Genomic DNA, 21,476 nt, shown 5'->3' with positions numbered 1-21,476 from the left:
TCACGTACACATAATGTATGGTGGTCCTGTTAATATATACAGGTCAGACCTGCAATGCATCACAGTGGTTACCCATGTAGAATAATTGAAGACTATATGAAACACCCACAATAAACCTTACAAACTGTCATTACCAGAAGTGGGGACAGTTGTGAATACAATGGTGGAGGTGTGGCTCACTGTAGGGGCATGTACTACAGATCAGCATTACACATGTGGGGAATACAAACAGTACTATACAGAGATCATATGTGTGCACACACTCTAAATGTTTTGGAGCTGCAGTATGACCATCCCACAGGATTCACCCTTGTGGACTATACCCTTGCTATGAATGTCACACAATGTCATGTGCTATCTGACATGTCCTTGACATTTAGTGGGCTGACTGCAACACTGTTTAACTATCCTGCTAAACATATCTCACATCCCAAACATACCACCCTTTGTCTGCATAACCCTGTCCTCAGTGGAACATATGACATCTATGAGTGTATGTCATATGGGACAACACTGACATGTGAAAAATATGCCCATCACAACCATTGGACAAAACATGTGTACATGTATCCATGGAGGATGGCCAGAGACATGGAGCAACACACACAGTAGAAGTGATGTACATGTGTGTACACCCTATTGTACATTGGCTCGACACAATACAACTATGTCCTTTGTGTAATGGTGATATTGCAGATGTGAAACACTAAACATCATACAGACCTGTGCACAGCTTGTGTAGGCATGACATCAAACCACCACATAACATGTCTTGAACATCTTGAGTATATCACGACATGAAAGCATTCACCAATACAGTATCCAAATACATACATGTGTTGCACAACATACACATACAACCACATCAGGCCACAGATACAGTACATTCACCTTGCTGGTGTCAGACATCAGTGTCATGCTTGCTCCTCATGTGTGTGAGGTACACAGATGGCATGTGGGACATGGAGCACTGCTGAGTTAGCCATGTCTGGGCATAGTTGCCAGGCATTAGCAATATGGTTGCAGATGTGCAGGGGTGTCATCTGTATACCCTTCAGTGACCTGTGTCACACATTCCATATTAGGGTTTAGTGTGTATACACCTCAGTGATGTGAGTCATATTCCACATTAGATATGTATTGTATCTGAACACAGTCATGGCTATGAACTGTGTCTGTAACTCACACTGTATAGCAAAAGTGAAGCCACATGATGCCCTGCAATGGCTATGCACATCAGCTCAATGTGCAGTACGTCACGTATATCTGTAGGGCGGACTGACAACATTGCGGCAGCTGAAGGTCCATGTTAGCATAACACGTCCCTGCATTGGGACACCATTAACGCACTGTACATTTGAAAGGACACCATTGTGTTAAACATGTATGCATGTCATTCAACACGTCAGTAGAAGACATGTTATACTACATGTGACTGGCAAGGTCATATGCCACATATCATGCTGGTGTACTTTTAACCTGTGCTGGTCTGTGGCACCATTGCAAAGTAGGGACAGCCATGTCAAACATGTGTGAACAGCCACATGCACATTGTCTGTAGACTCAGCTCAGGGGTAAGCAGAATAATGTTGAACAGACATGCATTGCTTTGGGGGAGATATGCAAGCTAGGGCTCAGTCAAACATAGTATTCACTCAACATACCCTTCTGCTCATGTCCTCCTCACACATAGGGGCAGTGGCCAACACAAAGCATAAGTGGCAGATGTACATAGGTCAGCGATGGTCTGTTAACATGTGGGGTATGTTGCACAAACATGGCAGTGTGGTGCAACGGTGCATAGTGCATGCATTGTGTTGCAGGTTTGGGGCATAACCTACTAACATAAATGGTGCAACACAGGGATGTATGCTAACCACTACTATAATTGTGTAAGGTGCATGCCTTCTGCTATAACACATGCATGCTGTTGTGTGCAACTCAGGGATGTAGGATAACTACCACTATAATTTTCTAAGCTGAATGCCTTCTGCCATATCACATGCATGTTGCATGTCATTGGGTGCCATAGCAAGTGTCTCTGTGTCTGTGTCTGTCTGTGTGTCTGTCTGTGTGTCTTGCAATATACAGTTCTTGTCTGCCCCTCACAGGTGTTGATGTAGGTACATTGCCCTCCCACAGTCCACCTGATGTTAGTGTCCCCAGAGACTCTAGCAATGATGATGAAAGTATGATTGAGGCACAGGCAGGGTTGTTAGGGGCTAAATCTGTGCCATTGGTTGCCATTCCACCTGTATCCCCTTCATCCCCACACACAGTTGTCATGCCTACACATACCCCATCACCAGTGGCCATAGAGGAAGGACAGTTGGCAGGTGGTAGCATGGAACAGGAAAGTGTGGAGACTATGGAAGGTGTGCCTGCACACCATGATCCCAGCCAACTGACTGGTGATGTCCCACACAGGCATGTGCCCAGTGCTTTTCGTAGGTGGACCTCTGGCCAACATGCCCCTACAAGACATAGCACATCAGCTGGTGTCACCAGACACATGTTTCAGGCTGTAATGGAGGCACAGGTGCGTGCTGAATGGCACAACAGAGACAGTCTGAGGCTTCAGAGGGCTACTGTCCGTTCTTTAACTGACAACATCCAGGCAATTGCAAATGCTCACCAATATCTTGCAGATGTTTTGGATAGACGATTGTGTGACATGATGGGAGTCCTTGACCATGGCATGTCAATCCTTGAGAGTGGAATGTCTGTGCTGGAACATCTGGTGGGAGTGAGGCATCGGGCATGTGGACATAGGTCAGCTACATCACCTGTTGAAGGTCTACGTGAACATTCTACTTCACATGCCCACTCCCATAGTAGCGGTAGCAACAGCAGTGCAGCTGGTGCTATGCTGTCCACACCAGGACACCGCAGGCCACGTGCACCTGGTCCTGGATGGTCCCAACAGGGACATGGTTTCAGTGGAAATGTGTCATCACACAGTACCCAATCTGGACCTCTGCCTGGTAGTGCCCGTGCAACCCCTGGCAGGACGTTGTGAACTGTAAATCCTGCCCTGTACAGTCTGCAGCTGCCAATAATACCCCTGTGTAGGCCAGCCACATGCCAGACCTGTGTACATACATACATGCACACACAAGAAATAAATGTAGGGCACCTCAACACACACATGCATAACATCCACACACGCTCAATGAGATCAAAGGCCCTAACCCACTCACATGATGTCATCCAATGGTGCAGCCTAGGCCTCTGGAAAACATTATCACCATGTGCATATGATGATGCTTGTGCCGCATCCCTGTCATCCACACCATCGGTGTAGGGACATGCTCATATGGTCTGATGCACAGGGTGAGCATACTAGGAAGATAATTGTAGATTACAATTGTTGAGTAGTGCTGACAGGCAGCAGATATACCATGTACTACAGTTTTAGAATGCATTTTGTACTTTTGACAGTATGTATCATGTGTAAAAACAGTAACTGCATGTTGATCTTGATGTTCTGCCTTCCTCTTTCAGGTGTAATTGCATGTGCCAGGGGATGTCAGTATTTGCGGTTAGTGTCCCATATGTGAATGTAAACTACTCACAGGTCTGTATGACAATACCTGCATGCACTTTGTAGCTTCCACATCACAGTAATAATCTCCCAAGTTTCAAACATGTTTACTGATCTAATGATCCAAGAGCATGATAACTATGTAGTAAGCTACTGTGCCAGAGCCATCACATCCATAGTGAGTGACATCACAGGTATAGTTACCTGGAGCAGGGAGGAGATAAAAGAGTGGCTCAGCAGATGACAAGGGTAAAGGCCAGTGGAAAAAGAGGTTTCTCATTGGGAAGCAGTAAAACCCACTCTCATGACAGGAAGCAAACAAACATAGACACCCACACACTCAGGTATTCATAGACACAGTGACACACCCACACACTCAGGGAGTCACAGACACAGTAACACACACTCACACAGTTGCCAGTGTTGGGATGAGAACCTCTGTCTATGTGGAAACCATCATTATAGTACTATGCAATTACAAGACGCTCCACTCCACAGAGATTACACATGTATAGGTAGTCAGAATGGCCTAAGATCGAGGACATCAACAGGGATACTAGATTGTGGTGAGTGTATGTGGGGAGGGGGGTTCATCAGTAAGCTATGTAACAACAAGCCTCACCCCAGGGCGTACATGTTTAGAGGCGGTTAGAATGCCCTTTTAAGATTAATGACGTCAACAGGGATACTAGATTGTATTTAGTGGATGGGGGGAGGGGGTCTTATCATTTCACTATGGTAAAATACAGCCTCACTCCAGGGATCAGACAGCCATGCATACACACACACACACACACACACACGCACACACACGCACACACACACACACACACACACACACACACACACACACACACACACACACACACACACACTGCAGCATTTACAAAGATATACACCTATGTCACACACATACAGACACCTGGCATGCATGTGATTCAAACACCTGCCTATGTCTTGCATTCTACACTTCACTCTGTACAGATGTCTACAACAGTGTACAGGAGAGTGAAAAACATTTGGGATTTATTCCCCACCATATGTGACATATATGGACACACACACACCCACACGTGCCAGTACTGTGAATCAAACACCTGTCTATCTCATGATAGGTATTACAGAGTGACAGCACTATTGCACGTGCTACAAAGCATATTGATTCGTTCCTTTGCCAACTGTGCTGATATATGCACAGTATATGCACAGGGGAGGTGTTACTGTTCCAGGTGTCAAGAGGTTTGCCTTCAGTGTCACCCTTACTGCATTCTACGTTGTGTGTCTTCCCCTTCAATAAACAAAACCATAGCTTAGCAGTTACACAGGTTATTGTAGGAATGGTTGTAACACACCTGTGAGCTGTCCTCAGTAATCATTGATCTGCAAAGTAGCCCCACCACTTAGTAGTTATGTCCAAACATCTGTCCATACCTAAAGTACAGCTTACTATACTTTGAGCATATCACCATATACAGTTGGCAATGTTGAGGCTGCATTGCAACTGCATGATGTACTAAGACAACAGTCACCTTCAAAGACCAGACACTGTACACGCACGGAATCTAAACACACATCAATACATGTACACATATGCATTCTCCATCAGTAAGTGGACTAGCAGGTCAAGAGGATGCATTCCACACCTTCGACCACACCATGTGTGAAACCTAGCTGAGCATTACACCTTAATGGATGTTTTATTCATGTACTAGTAGGACACACAACCACCATCACTGAGTAGCCTCACAGTTTTAGCCTTGCACTGAGCATCCTCACTACAGAGGGCGAAGCAGCGCCATATGAATATGTATGAGTGCACGCCGCCGCAACCTTGACATGCACAGGAAATGTGTGCGAGTGCAGGGGGAGTGTACAAGTGCTCTACAGAGGTGTAAACATGCCCCGACACTTGCAAAACCTACTATGCCTACCAGTAGAGCCCGCCTCTAATACTAAGTCAGTAATTCAGTGTCTGTGGATACCGAAATGTATGCTAAGCATACAAGAGTGTCCACGAACAGTGAAATAAACTCAAAGTAGTAAACACACAAGCACGTAGTGGAATGTTGAGCCCTGTCCCTAGAACTTTCACAATTAGCTTCTCTGTCCCTGTGTTCCTATTATACATTCAAATTATTGCAATATCGAAGGTGCAAGCAAAGCACAGCATGTCTGTGCATCACTGCCCTCTACTGAGCATAGCTTATACATCATATTCATTCAAATAGAGAAAAACATGCAAAATCAATGTAAGTGTCAATAGTGTAGTGTTTAGAGCATCCGCCTAACAAACAGGCATTCACGGTTCGAGCCCAACACTAACACATATCATTTTCCATGTTAAATGAATGTCATTTTGCCATAAAACCAACATAAGAGTATCACATGAGATATTTAACTTAAATATCATTTAAGCAAAGTGGCACTGCCATAATGAATAAGGTACTACTAAGCAGATGCAAGCACAAATAAGCAGCACTAAACACATATAAGTACCAGTAAGCAAGTCTGAGTGCACTTGCATGGGTCTAAGCAGTGCCCAGCATAGGAAATGTATATAAGTATGTACAGATATATAATATATATATATATATATATATATATATATATATATATATATATATGTATATATATATATATATATATATATATATATATATAAATATATATGTATACATATATATATATATATATATCTATGAAGAAAGAACAATGTAACAATAAAGCATACAAAAGGAATGAGAAGAGAATCAACAGCAGCCCCAGTATTATATAACGCTGACAGCGTATGTCATATCCAGCTGAGCAGGAGTAATCAAAGCACTGCTTCTCACACCACAGGCAGGATATTACCAGTGGGAGTAACATTGTTGATTTGCTAAGTCTACTTTACACACAGAGGGTAGTCCCTGGTGGGACTACCCAAAAATTGATAGACCATTTGGCCATCCGACAATTACACAAGCAAGGGCAGGTATGTTCAAGGACTAAATGCTGGGAAAGCCTGAGAATACATGGGTTGGGACAACATACGTGTAGGGCCCCTAACGTTTGGGAGAGGTCAATGTGTGGAGGTGTGTCATGGCTGCAATAACAAGTGGGCAATGGATGGTATGCATGTATTTTGAACACGGGTGGGGTGGGGGAACTATGGGGATGAAATTATGGAGCCAGGCATGCCAGGGTTGGATGGGCTGGTTCTAACTGGATCACCCCATGCAGGTCAGTGAGTTTGTTATAAGTATATATGCATACACACATGCAGATATCAATATGTAGAAGTACATTCTCTGTAACACATTCATTTCATTTACAGACATAAATGACATGAATGTGCCCTTACAAACCTCAACAGTAGATAGAATAATATGTTGTGCAGAAGAGGGATGGGACAAAACTGCTAAAAAGCAGAAGGGTATACAATGTCCGAAGTCAGTGCTGTGCTGAAAATAATCAAATGTGAGGACTTTCCTCACACATGGAGTCATTCCTGTGATCTGCCTGCTACAGCAATGCCAATTACTAAACCGGTCTATTTGTAAAAGAAATACGCCGAACACGTACGTAATTAGGCTCTCATGTGTAACATGTGCTTTACCACATAGTCATAAGTATTAATTTATTGTAGTGTCATGTTAACGGGAGTAAGGATGTAATGATGTATAGGGTCCAATCGACATAAACACATGCGTGTCCCATGTGGGACAACCCAAAAATTGCGAATAGTATTCTTTTGGTTGCTCATGTCACCAATGTTTGTGGACTAAACATTTGGGAGTTCCAAGGATACGTGGAGTGAGTCAACCGATGGGATGGGACTATAGGAGTAGGGAGTGGCCAATGTGTAGTGGTGTGGATACACCACAAATTCGACTGGAGAATGGACGACTGCAGGGTTAGGGAGGCATTGTGGTGTGTGTTTGAGGAACCAGGAGCCATGGGTATATGGGTATATATGCAAATGAAGCAACACAGCAATAGTGTATTGGTTAGAGCAACCACCTAATGAACAGACATTCCCATACTGAATCCCACTGTATCACATACTATTTACCATCAGTAATCGGCACATGAACATATTGTGACATCTGTCCACTGTATAACCTGCAAAATATCAATTAAAAGTTAACTGGAGTGAAGTGTCAGTGTCATAATGAATAAGGCACTAGTAAGCAGGTCAAGCATATATAAACACCAGTAAGCATGTGTAAGTGCATTTGTGCGGGGTATGTATTGCTTTACAGATACACACACACACACACACACACACACACACACACACATATATATATATATATATATATATATATATATATCAATACAGACATATATGTATATATGTACATATATATATATATATATATATATATATATATATATATATATATACATATATATATATATATATATATATAAATATAGACATATATGTATATATGTACATATATATATATATATATATATATGTGTGTGTGTGTGTGTGTGTGTGTACAGCTATGATAGGAAACAGCACACAAGAATGACATATGTTCACAGGCTATGCCAATGGAAGTGAGGAGCCCAAGCAAGAAACATGAAATACATAGCATGACCTTCCACCCCCGCCCCCAGCCAGACACAGGAAACATACACACAAACAATGTAGAGTCCACTGCTCCCCACACCACAGGCAGGATACAACTGGGAGGTACACAGTTCACCCATGAATTCTAATCTTGGAACACAGACAGGAGCGTCCCCTTGCGGGACACCCCACAAATTGGCAAAACCAAAACAAGGTGATAGACCGACTATTCTGGCTGGGGTGTATACATACCCGGAATACAAGGGTGGGAAACCCTGATGACCCATGGGCCAAGACAATTGTATGAAATGGGTCCCGTGAAGTAGAGAGTGGGCAGCGTGTAGTGGTGTGTCCAGAACAGACCAGGACCCAGAATAAGTATGGGTGCTGTTGAGGAGGTGTGGGTGGGGGAACTATTGGTAGCTACTTATGGGTCTAGGTGTGCAGGTGTTGGCTGATGTGGGCCTATATGGACAGCCCTAGGGATGTAAGTGAATGTGTTCATTGGACAGAGGCATCGCCCAATGAGCAGCCACACCCACTACGAGTCCCACTGCAGCAAAGTGTAATCTATATTGCAAGGAACGGAATAACCAGATGTAGACGTATATATATATATATATATATATATATATATATATATATATATATATATATATATATAGAGGTATTGTGTGTATATCTACCCATAGCAACATAGAGGTAAGCCTCTCCCTCACCGTAGTACAAATGTATACATACAGAGACAGAATATGGATACATACCCACATATAAATATATACATATGCAGACACCCATAGACCCATATGTTGAGATATATATATATATATATATATATATATATATATATATATATATATATATATATATATATACAGCAAAATATAAATATACATGTATGCATACATATGCAGATATATCTGTATATAGCAATGTAAATATATATATCTATATATATATATATATATATATATATATATATATATATATATATATATATATATATATATATATATATATATATATATATATATATATATATATATAAATAACTGTAAATATATACATGTATATAGCTAGGATATGATAGAGCAGTTAAGAGTAACATATGTTCACAGGCCATGCATATGGGGGTGAGGGATCCAATAAACAAATGTGTAACATGTAGCATCAACCCCCCACCCCCCACCCCCAGCTAGGCCGATGAGACATACAGACACACAATAAAGGTAAATACACCACTACTTCCCAGACCACCAGCAGGATACTATCAGTGGGAGAGACCTGCAAGGTCTAATCTTGAAACATAGACATCGATGTCCCTGATAACCCATGGGTCGACACAATGTATGACATGTGTCCCGATACAGGGAGAGTGGGCAGTGTGTAGTGGTGTGTTTATACCCCACCTGCACCTGCAGTAAGGATGAGTGCTATAGAGGAGTGGCAAGTGGGGGAACTATGGATATGCAATTATGGGCCTAGGCATGCAGGTGTTGGCTGGCGCAGTTGTATTAGGACCGCCCTGGTGATATAAGTAATATTCCAAAATGGGCATAGCTGACACCCATACCTCTCAACCCCTAAGAGCACATCCACTGGACAGGCCATAAACCATTGGGAGAACAAATAGGGACCATACTTTTGAACTGTCCCCGATTTCCAGGGACATCCCTGATTTCGACTCAGTTTCTAACTCTGTCCCACTTACACCCTAATAAAACTAGTGACATTTGGAGGAAAGGTGGTGAATTGCACGTAATGAATAATGACAACAATTAATAGTCATAAACATCATTTACCTCAGAAAATATGTATGCATTTATATGCACTGAGTCTGTCAATGTGTCAGGTTAATAGCACCAATAATTTAAATGTGTCCCTGATATTGTTATGCCATGTCCCTGATTCAGTTTGTATTTTTCCCCAGTTGTATGAGAAGTCTGATAGGGACAGAAAGCACATATTCCACTGACAACCTTAGAAAGATGATGGAATATTAGGTATGCAGTAGCATGACTCAACTGAAGGATGTGGGTTCCAAAATCCAATTACTTGTTTGTATTGAAGAGTTTTAGTTCCCATGTATTAGCCAGATGGGTGCAGATTGTAAGAGGAACACTCCAATAATATGAATCAAACTCTGGACAGGCCACAGATTCCATACAGTCGAATGGCATGCCGTCATCTGATGGGCAGCCATTCCCGATACTGTAGACATGTAATCCGATGTAATAGGCATCACAAGGTAATATCATAGTCTTCACTCCCACCCAGGGATGTGACTGTCAGATGCAAAAACCAAATGCAGTGCATTTGCAAGTGTGGGAGCAAGCAGGTGTAAGCCTGTTTGGCCACCAGTATGTGAGTATTACACTGGTAAAGCAATGTAGAGCTTAACTGAGTGTATGAAACTGTAACCAGAGGTTAGCATTGCTTAGCACCATGCAAACCCATGCACACCTGCTCACAACTGCTTTAATGTGCCTTAATCACTCCGTATCCAATGGCCTTGTTCTGCCCTGCAACAAAATAAACAGCCTCTGCAAGTCTTGAAACCAGGACCCTAAACACACAGCTACTGTGATTTACCACTAAGCCATGGCAGATATGCAGACATCGGACCTTATCACAAACATATCATCCAGTGCAGTCATTCAACAGTATAGGAAATGTATTCCATCATGTAGCTGTATGTGTCAGTGTTTATGTCCAGCATATAGATACATACATATATAGAGATATATCAGGAACATCCCATGTGACAACAAAGCATTACAAATGAAGGAAAAGGGAAACACCAGTGACATCTGTATTATGTAGTGGTGTTGTCCTATATAATATCAAGACTCCCTCAGACAGATGTGTCATTCATCCATGCAAACATTTGTACATTGGCCGTATAGATCACTCTGTGCATGTTCATAGGTTCATAGGTAGGTACTAGGCTATCTGCCAGAAGGCATTTATAATCCTATCTGGAATGTGTTGGCTTTCACTGCCCCCTTAGATTAGTTCCCTGTGCCTCTGTCCAGCAGAACCATTGAAGTGATCCCTGGGGTAAACTTTCTGTTTCCCATCCACTCGTCAAGGTTTCTCTTGAAGATGGTTAGTGAGGAGCTCTGCCTAATGTAGATTGGAATCTTGTTCCAGAGCATGAGAAGTCTCTGGGACAGGAATTTATCCCTCCAGCACATCCTATTTATTGTTGTGATGAGGTTTAGATCCCTGGAGCATGTGGCTCGAGGGGATATGGTTTTCTTTAGGTGGAGCATGTCCATCAATTCTGGGTTGGACATGGCCTTGTATGTCAGGCAGAGATCACCTCTCAGTAGGCTGTATGCAACCGAGTACAGCTGGAGTTTCTTCAGTCGAGCTGCATAGGGCATCTGCTTGAGGCCAGTGATCCTCTTGGTGAGGTACTTCTCTGGTCTTTCCAGTTGTTGCAGGTGTCTTGTAAGGTACATCCCAAATGGGGCATTGTGCTCTATGATGGGTCTGATGAGTGATGCGTAGAGGGGCCCAATGACCTCTTTCGATCTGGATGCAAACCCTTTTGTGATTAGGTGGGCCACATAGGATTTTCTAACCACTTTGGCAATGTGATTATCAAAGGAGAGGTTACTATCTACTAGGGTCCCCAGATCCCTTATTATGTCTTCTGTATTTAGGGGGCTACCACTTATGTGGTAGTTTGTGGGTACTTTGTATTTTCCATAGGGTATGACTATGTACTTTTTGGCATTTAGCTTGAGGCCATGGTTTTGACACCAGTTATCTGTCTCAGTGAGATGCTTTTGGAGGATGTCTGTGTCAGCTGGAGAGTCAATTATAGCCACTAGTTTGCAGTCGTTTGTGAACCTGGTCAGCCATAGTCCTCCTGTGCTTGCCTGTACCTCTGAGAAGTATATGCCGAACAAGAGGGGGTCTTAGGACTGAGCCCTGGGGAACACCACTTATAACTGGTTTAGAGTCAGACCTAGCTCCCACAACTTTTACCATGTGGGTTCTGTTTGTGAGCCAGTTGGCAACCCATCTCTTGAAGTAGGGGTTTATGCTCAGGCTGGTGAGCTTGTCTATAATACCTGAGTAGGGAATGGTGTCAAAGGCCTTTGCGATGTCTAGGTAAGCTGTGTGGACAACCTTTCCCTTGTCTATAGCCTTGGTAACTGTGTCAAAGAAGTCTACCAGGTTTAGGAGGCATGATCTGCCCTTAAAGCCAAACTGGGTAGGGTCCAGTGTTTGGAGGTGTCCAATATCTCTGCTAATGAGATCCATGGTGATGTGCTCCATAGCTTTGCAGACCAAGCTAGTCAGGCTTATAGGGAGATAGTTTCTGGGGTCCATTGTGGCTCCATCTTTGTGGAGTGGAATAACCGTTGCTGTGCGCCACTCTGTGGGGACGTAGCCTGTGGAGAGGCTGAGTTTAAACAGTGTGTTTAGGTGAGGGGTTAGTTCATCTTTGAGCTCATGTAGAACGCAGCCTGGGACACCATCTGGTCCCATTGATGCTATGTTTTTGGCTTTGGAGAGGGCTGTTTTAACCTGAGTGTCTGTGATTTGAGGGGCACTACATTCTTCTGGTACAGTTATGGGCCGTTTTGGGGATGAGAGGGCAGGTGAAGTTTGCACTAAACCTGTCTGCCAGGATGGTGGCTATATCGGCTGGTTCAGTATATTTTGTGCCATTCTGCACTAACTCTGAGCAGATCTGAGAATTGTCACTTAGATTCTTGACATAGCTAAAGAATGCCTTGTGGTTATCTTTGGAGTCCATGGCAATTTTTCTTTCAAAGCTAGCCTTGGATAATTTTATGAGGGAATGTAGTTTCTTGCTGATACTGATCAGGGATATCTTCCCTTCTTGGGATTTTAATCTTTTCTGTACTAGTTTCCTCCTTCTACTCTATAGCTTGTTTATGGCAGGGGTCTACCAGACTGGTTTCTTTTTCTTGGAGGAGTGAGTCTTCTTTTTGTTTGGGATAGCACATCCATGCATTCTTGTATGTGCCCATAGAGTGCATTAGTAAAGGATTTTGCAGCTTGGACAGCGTTACCCTTTAGCATAGGGTTTTGAAACTTCCCACCTTAGTCTTAAGTAACGTGAAGTTTGCTTTTGAAAAGTTTTTCACAGTGATTTCTTTGACCGGGGGTGGTGGCGGAATGTGGATATCCAGAGTGATTAGATTATGGTCAGATCTAACCAGTGAGGGGTTGACCTCTGGTGTGGAACACCAGTCGCTCATGTTGGTGATGACCCAGTCCAATATGTTGTCACCTCTGGTTGGGGTGTTGACCAGTTGATCCAGGGCATTTGAGTTTATAAATTCTAGGAAATGGTGAGCAAGGGAGTTAGTACTTGAGTAGTCCTCCCTGTTAATGTTTGGGTAATTGAAATCACCCAATATCAGGGCGTTTTGTAGGACCTTTATGTTTCCCAGTGTTTCGAGAAATGCGGAGTGGGGGTCCTGGGACATGGTGGGTGATTTGTAGCAAGCTATAATTTGAATAGCAGTTTTGCCCATTGTTAGTTGCACATGGATGATCTCTGAAGCATCGTGCTGTGCCACTAACCTGGAGGTGTGGGTATCCTTGATGAATATGTATACTCCCCCGCCTTTTGTATTTCGGTCCGGGTTTTGTGGCTGAAATGTATGGTATGAGTTGTAGCCTGGTAGTGCTGGGGTGCTCTCTTGAGCCTTAAACCAGGTTTCTGTTACTGCACATATATCGATTTTCTCCATACTGAGGAGTGCCTCGAGTGCATGCATTTTGAGGTTTTAGACTTCGGGCATTGAGTAGCATTGCCCTCAGTTTTTTGTTACTTATTTATGGCAGTGGGTTTGCCTTTTGAACCTTGCCTAAAAAAAGCACTATGGGGGTGGCAAGAGCCTTGACCAGTATTCGAAAGCCTAAGGGTGACAGGTCAAGCTATCTCTAGCTATGCAGCAAGGCTTGTAGAGCATGTCATCCCAGGCTAACAGACACTGGATCCCCTTTGAATGACACCAGAAGCTCAGCCAATTGTTGAAATGGATAGTTGTTTCTCTATACCGTGGTATCATTCTTGATGAGGGCAGGATGCTACTCAGGCTCAGGATCATACCGGCCTGGGCTCCGTGATCAGAGAGCTTCTCCATGTCTTTTTTCATGTAGTCCAGGGAGGTATGGCTCAGGTCATTCACACCAACATGGACAATGACAGAGTCATATTTATGCTTGTTGTGGAGTGACCTGAGAGCTTGTGTTATGTGGCGGATCCTGGCACCTGACAGGCAGCTAACAGTAACCTTCTCCTTGTTCAGCCTAGTGAGTGGGACGTCAGTGTGCCTGACTATAGAGTTATTTACATTAACACAACAGCTCCTGTCCAATCATTATGTGACAATAGTACTCTTGCATGGTTCTGTGTGCGACATCATCATCATGATAAAGGTAAATAGGGGTAACCATAGAGGGACCGGTAGTTTTGTGTGTACAATGGGGTCATCTGCATCACGTGTACCTGGAACATTTAGGAGTCATGTGCATACTAGGATTGTGCACCTGAGAGACAGGGGTGAGGACAACTGGAGTATGTTGTGATGCATATTAAAAGGGTTACATGTGTCCAGTGGACACATGTGTGAAATGGACAGCAATGTATGGGGCAAATGTTATTTCCATATGGTGAGAATTGGATGTGGGGAAGGAGAGTAGGTATGACCGTGGAGGATAGGTAGGGTAGGATGACAGACAAAATAGCATACGGGGTCGGTATATGACACATGGGGGGATACACCTCAGACGGGGATGGGTGCTCAGCATTCACAAGCCCATGATCCCCCAGATGGAAACAGTGGGATGGAGGTCCCCAGCCATGGGCAGCCACCACTGCACCAAAACAGCTGCACAGGTGGCAGTGCTGGGGCTGTCTAGGAGGGGCAGCCTCACCCTATAAATGTGACACTCTGCCCTTGAGCTGGCGTATCTGCCTCGAAACCCCTTATTGAGCCTCTAAGCACCACATCCGGGACTGTACGACAGTGGACATGTTCCTGTCTGGACCTGCTCCCAGGGGGGACAAGCCCCATCCTCAGTGGCAATACAACTGGAAGGTGGTGCTGAGCCAACAGAGGTGGAGGTCCAAGGCTGGGCCCCAAATGTGCTGGTGCCTGGTGCCATGACCAGCTGTAGTGGGACAGGAGGTTCTGCCGGGACCTCCAAAGCCATACAGCCTATGGTGTTTCAGTTTAAACACAGATATGACTTAGTAATAGTCAACAACATTCAGGATTACTTACAACAGCATGCATAGATATGACCATCAATCCAACACAACAGATGGTATACATTTGCAGAGGGAGCACAACACATGCATATATACTGCATGACATCTGTACAAAGTGTAGAAGACTTGTGGCTGCAGCTATGAACAGTGGCCCATTATTGGCATGTCACTGAGAACCCCAGACAGTGTCTGTCACACCACTCTTTCATGTGACATATGTCCAGTCAGGGATGTGATGGCAATAACTCATCACTATCACCATGTACTGGCTGAAATCCTTACACTATGCTCCTGCTGTTCACAGATGTGTGTTCAGTGAGTAACACAGGAAACAAATGGTTCCACACACTGACCAGTCCACAGAAGGCCCTACAGATGGGGGTCCCTCATTAACAGAGCACCATCTTGTCAGTTTTAAAACATGCAGAATAGCCATTACCACACACAACTTGTTAAACAGGCAGTAGTCTCAATGAAGCATAGCTACACTTACATGCTGTAGTCATGTCTGGCACATCATCCTCCTTTCTTTAGGCTATTTCTCACTGTGTATGTTGTTTGAGGAACATCCAGATATCATCTGTGATGCTGTTTCCAAACACCTGATCCAGGTACCACTCACAGTAACTGTCATGGGAAAACACCAACATGATGTTCCTAGATATTGTAGTGTGTTTTTCATGCAAATGGCTATGGGAACATCATCACAGCTGTTCCACATGCAATCAGCTAGAGGAGGACTGCAATAGGTGCAGAGGCTATCACCTGATCATGGCCATCACTTACAATACACAAGCTGCTGCTGAGCAGGTGTACACCTCCACATCCACCAGAGAGTGTGTGGGAGGGACAGACAGAGGCAAAGTACATCAGAGAAGGGCTTGGAGACTAAAACCTAAGCATTGTCTGTCACACACCTCCCAGTACTGGGGTCAAACCCCTGACTGACTAGTCATTACCATTACAAGTGCATGAAGTTACTCCATGTGCCACAAAGCTGACATGTTGTGTGATATAAGAACATATATGTGTGTTGGTGAGCGACATCTGCAACAGAGATATAGTAGACATACATTAGGTGTAGCACACATGGCTGTCCACATGAACGGATGTCATTGTCAACACAACCACACTTTCTAATGGACTCGCATTGACACTGTTTGCCAAGCCCACAAATACACTCCCTAACTACTTAGTTTGCCACACTGCAGTAATGCACAGGTACTATATGCACCACAGGCAATATCCAGAGGTTCTATGGGCTAGGGCATGTGAATGTGTTTGACATCTGTTGGTATGCCAATGGAAGTTATACTGGGAGTGATTGTGGTTGGGAGCATCATACCCCACACGGAGACACAAGATGCCAGTACTGACATGGATGTGTGCATTGCTTTATGGGTATATAGTGGTTGACTGTGCAAGATGGCTGTACAAGGCTGGGTGTGGGGTAATCCTTCACATCACGCCACCCAACAATAGTGTGCAATGTGGTACAGGGGTGTAGTGTCTGCAATGTCCCACGCAGATGGGTATTGTATGAACTGCCCTGACATCCTGGTTACCATTGTGTATGGCCATAGCTTTGCAATGCATGCCATGTCTGTGTTTGATAGTCCTTGACATGGACATTGCCTGAGATGTGCATGTCCCACATTAATGTACAGGGACATGTACAGGTGTACCTGGTTTGGCTGGCACATGTTGTGTACACAGACTGTTATCCTCCGATATGCCAATAATGGCCTGGTGTGGCAGAACCTGCTTATAGTCATCAGGTTTACCCTGCACCTGCATTGATAATATGATACAGGTATTCCCTGGTGTCAGTGGCATCAGTCCATACAGGGCACATGTGTAAGGCATTGTATGGCCTCTGTGGATCACATTTGATGGCACCACATATGTTGCAGGCATCCAGTGGGGAACATAGTGAAGGCACATTGTCTGCAATTATGTGCCTATTGTACTGCTGTACAGAGTGCCATGCCCTCTGCAGCCCACTGCAATCACACCAGGCCTACTATCTGTCATCAATGTGCAGGGTACTAGCAACATAGCGGGATATTCTAGGCAAGTGTGTTTGTGTATGACACATGGTTTCAGGATGCATTCCGGGTACTAGTAGGGTTGCATACTTTGTTCACCAGTCCTTTTTCCAGATGCAGGAGTATGGCTTGCTAACACAGTCCCATGGCTGACTGACAGCTGTACTCTTCATGAGGTGGACATTGTGACATAAGATGGACATCATATAGGAAAACTACAAAATCTGCTCCCCAACATGTCCAGTGGTTAGACACTCACAGCCACCTCCACACAGGCTCTGACAGTGAGACACACACACACACACACACACACACACACAATGTCCTGGAATAGAACCCCTACCTAACTAGTGTATCACACTACAGCAATACGCAGTTACAGCATGTGCTACAGTGAATACTGGGTTACAGCACTCCTAGAGGTGTATTTCTATGTGGGTGGCATCAGCAGGATTGCCAATGGGGGTCGTGTGAATTGTACAGAGTGTGCATACTCTAAAAAGCATTGTTCTTGTCTCAGACAGACACACACAGTTAGTCTCTCTTGGAATAGAATTCTTTGTAACTAGGTTATCACACTACAGCAATATGCAGTTACAGCACGCGTTACGGAAAATACTGAGTTACAGCAGTCCTAGAGGTGTATTCCTAGGTTTGTGATATCAGCAGGATTGCCAAAGATGGTAATGTGAATTGTACGGAGTGTGCATACTCTAAAAAGCGTTGTTTTTGTCTCAGGCAGAAAGAGACACACACAGTTGGTTTCTCTTGGAATAGAACCCCTACCTAATTAGTTTATCACACTACAGCAATACACAGTTCCAGCACGCGCTACAGAGAATATTGTGTTAAAGTAGTCCTAGAGGTGCATTGCTAGGAGCTTGAAATCAGCAGGATTGCCAAATGTGGTCATGTGGGTTGTAAAGAGTGTGCATACTCTAAAAGCATTGTTTCTTTCACAGGCAGGCAGGCAGACAGATGCCCACACAGTTGACTTGTCTGGGATTAGAACACCTACCAAACTAGATGAACACACTACAGCATTACACATTTACAGCACACGTCATGGAGATTATTGGATTACAGCAGTCCCAGAGGTGTATTCGTAGGTGGGTGACATCAGCAAGCTTGCCAAAGAAGGGCATCCCTAGTGTACTGTGGGTTGCACATGTCTGTTACCTGCGTGTACCTGCTGCTTACTGTCATGAAAATACATTTTCACCTGCTTAAAAGTGTCTTATGCAGTCCTAATTGACAGCATCAACAAGGATTATAGGTCTTGAACCCTGGACCATGTACACTGAGGTCACTACACTGAGGTCACTGGACGTACCGCTAAGCCATCTGGGTTGTACACATGTTTCATGGCGTCTGTAATGCACATCCTACTACAGGTATTCCACAGTACTGAAAACAAATGGGACAGTCCTTTTGTGTACATATGTACAGTACACTTGAATGTACTGTACTCTATGAAACAACAAAGACAATCTACATCTGTACAACTGTCATAAGTATATGTATGTATATATATATATATATATATATATATATATATATATATATATATATACATACACCTTTGGGATGTGTACACACACATATATGTATGCATATACACAGACACAGTCATAGCCATATATATATATATATATATATATATATATATATATATATATATATATATATACACATGTCTGAATGCCCTTTGTGACACAGAAGGGTTCCAAAGGAACTGACGTGTACACAAAACAGAGGCATCGCCTGTGTTATAACATTTAAATCATAAGCAGTTCACCAGAGAAGGGATGGTTGTTGTGTATGTGGAGTTTGGGGTGGGGAATGATGGCTAATGTAATCTACCCCAGGGATTATGGAGTTAGGATGGGGGAATGATGGGTATGGACCTACACCCCGGTGACCACTTCTGTGTCACTGCTCGACAGTGGCACAGGAAAATAACATACCCAACTGTAGCCGTGCTTGACTGTGTATTCTTTACCATTCCTAACTATGTAATACTTTGTAGACACTGGTCAACACAGATGGCTACCATGGTGTGCTAAAAGACATTACACATGTGTATGCCTGGCTACAGAGTAGTCACACACACAAACATGCACACACATGCCAGTATTGTGCATACACGTCTTGCCTATGTAAAGGTAACTAGTACAGTGGTATGTAATTGGGTTATGTGCCACAGAACACATACAATTACACTTACTGATTCCACGTCTCAGCTGGATGACATCACAGGACCAATTACTTGCAGTGTGGAGGAGGGATAAGAGAGGTTTAGCGGGTGACAAGGATAAAGGCTAGTGCAAAAGGAGGTATTGCTTTGGAATGCAGCAAAACTTGCTGCCATGACAGGATCCGCCACAAATACACACACACAAACAGATGCCAGTGGTGGGATCAGAACTCATGCCTATCTAAAGTTTACTATTACTATTACAGTACTACGCAGTTATGAGACATGCCACAGAGAGTACACATTCCAAGGCAATCAGACTGCCTTTCTACAATTGAAGACAACAACAGGGAGAGTGACAGTCATGAAGTACATAGCTGTAGACCTGTGTGTTTAAAGTAGGTGTCCATTACAACCTGTGTGCACAAACAAGACACATCATCCACAGGTAAGCCTGAGAGGTATAGTTGTAGCACAACAGCAACCTGAACCGGAGTATGGCCATCTGCGGAATGGATAACTACTATCACTATACAGGGTTACAGTGGGCATGCTCATACACTTAGTAACACAGGGCCATTTGGGATGCACTATGACTACAACTACACAAGGTTATACTGGACATGCTCATACATGTAGTAATAAAGGGCTTGTTGGATGCACTGACCCAAATTACACAAGGTAGCAGTGGGTACACTCATACACTTAGTAGCACAGGACTGTTTGGGATGCACTCCGATTCTAACCACTGAAGGCCACAGTGTGCATGCTCAAACACTTACATATAGAGAACACATTGTAATGGACTCCTATTTTAAACACACAGGTTTACAGCTAGGTACATATTACCTGCCAGTATATATGCACATCATACTGGTTTACTACCTGATACCTGTATGTGGCCTGTAAATGATATATCTGTGTCTGTGCTATGTGATACACACGCATGCATGTACATGAAGTACTGACATATACATGTTACGTATACATATTCATGCATATGTGGACATGACATATAATAGGTTACCTGGGTTGCACACCTACAGCATGTGTCACACACCTTGCTGCCCTGAAAGGCATACATTGTCAGCAGGTTGTGGACAGTGGCATTATACGTGGAACAGTGGCATGTGCAAGCATAATGTGTGAGCCACCTTGTGTAATGGTACTGAGGTACAGGTGTCAATATGACCTCTCCTGGCTGTGTTAGTAGTTGTCATTATTAGCAGGACCGCTACCCTAAGTAAATATCACATTGGTCATATACACAAGTTCTGCCATTGTCCGTCACCTTACATGGGGCATTTGCTACCAAGCACATTAATGCCATGTGCAGTGATGTCATGGTATGGGTGACAACTGCTAGACTAAAACAATGAGCCAATGTCCTGCTGTTATTATGAGGTTGTCCAGTGTCTGTCATTCCAGGCTGACATGACCAAATGACGAGCCTTCAACACAGAGCATGTTACATGTGTGGGTGGATAATACCTAGGTCGCATTTACCCATATAGCCGCATTCCAAGGCAAATGTCCTGCACACAGAAGTAACACCCTGACACCTACATGACAATTGCATTGGATGTTTATGCTAACCCGTGCTAGATGTTTGGCTTTAGTAATCCATTTGTTCAATGTAGAACCTACAATGGAGAATACCAACATCTGTGCAGTGAGGAACACCTGGCTGAAGGCTCTGTAGTGCACAATTGCACTACTGCCATATAACTCAGATCCAGACATGCGTGCCATAACAGTGGTATGGACCATACCAGGTGGTGGTGTACACATATTCATAAAGGCTACTCACATGAGGCCCAATTAACAGTGGTATTGGACCCCACTAAAATCCA

Source organism: Protopterus annectens, chromosome 2.part2 (genome assembly GCF_019279795.1).
Source record: "Protopterus annectens isolate FY-2018-M chromosome 2.part2, PAN1.0, whole genome shotgun sequence".
Lineage (NCBI taxonomy): Eukaryota > Metazoa > Chordata > Ceratodontiformes > Protopteridae > Protopterus > Protopterus annectens.
The sequence above is the reverse complement of the archived record's forward strand: the minus strand, read 5'-3'. Positions refer to the sequence as shown.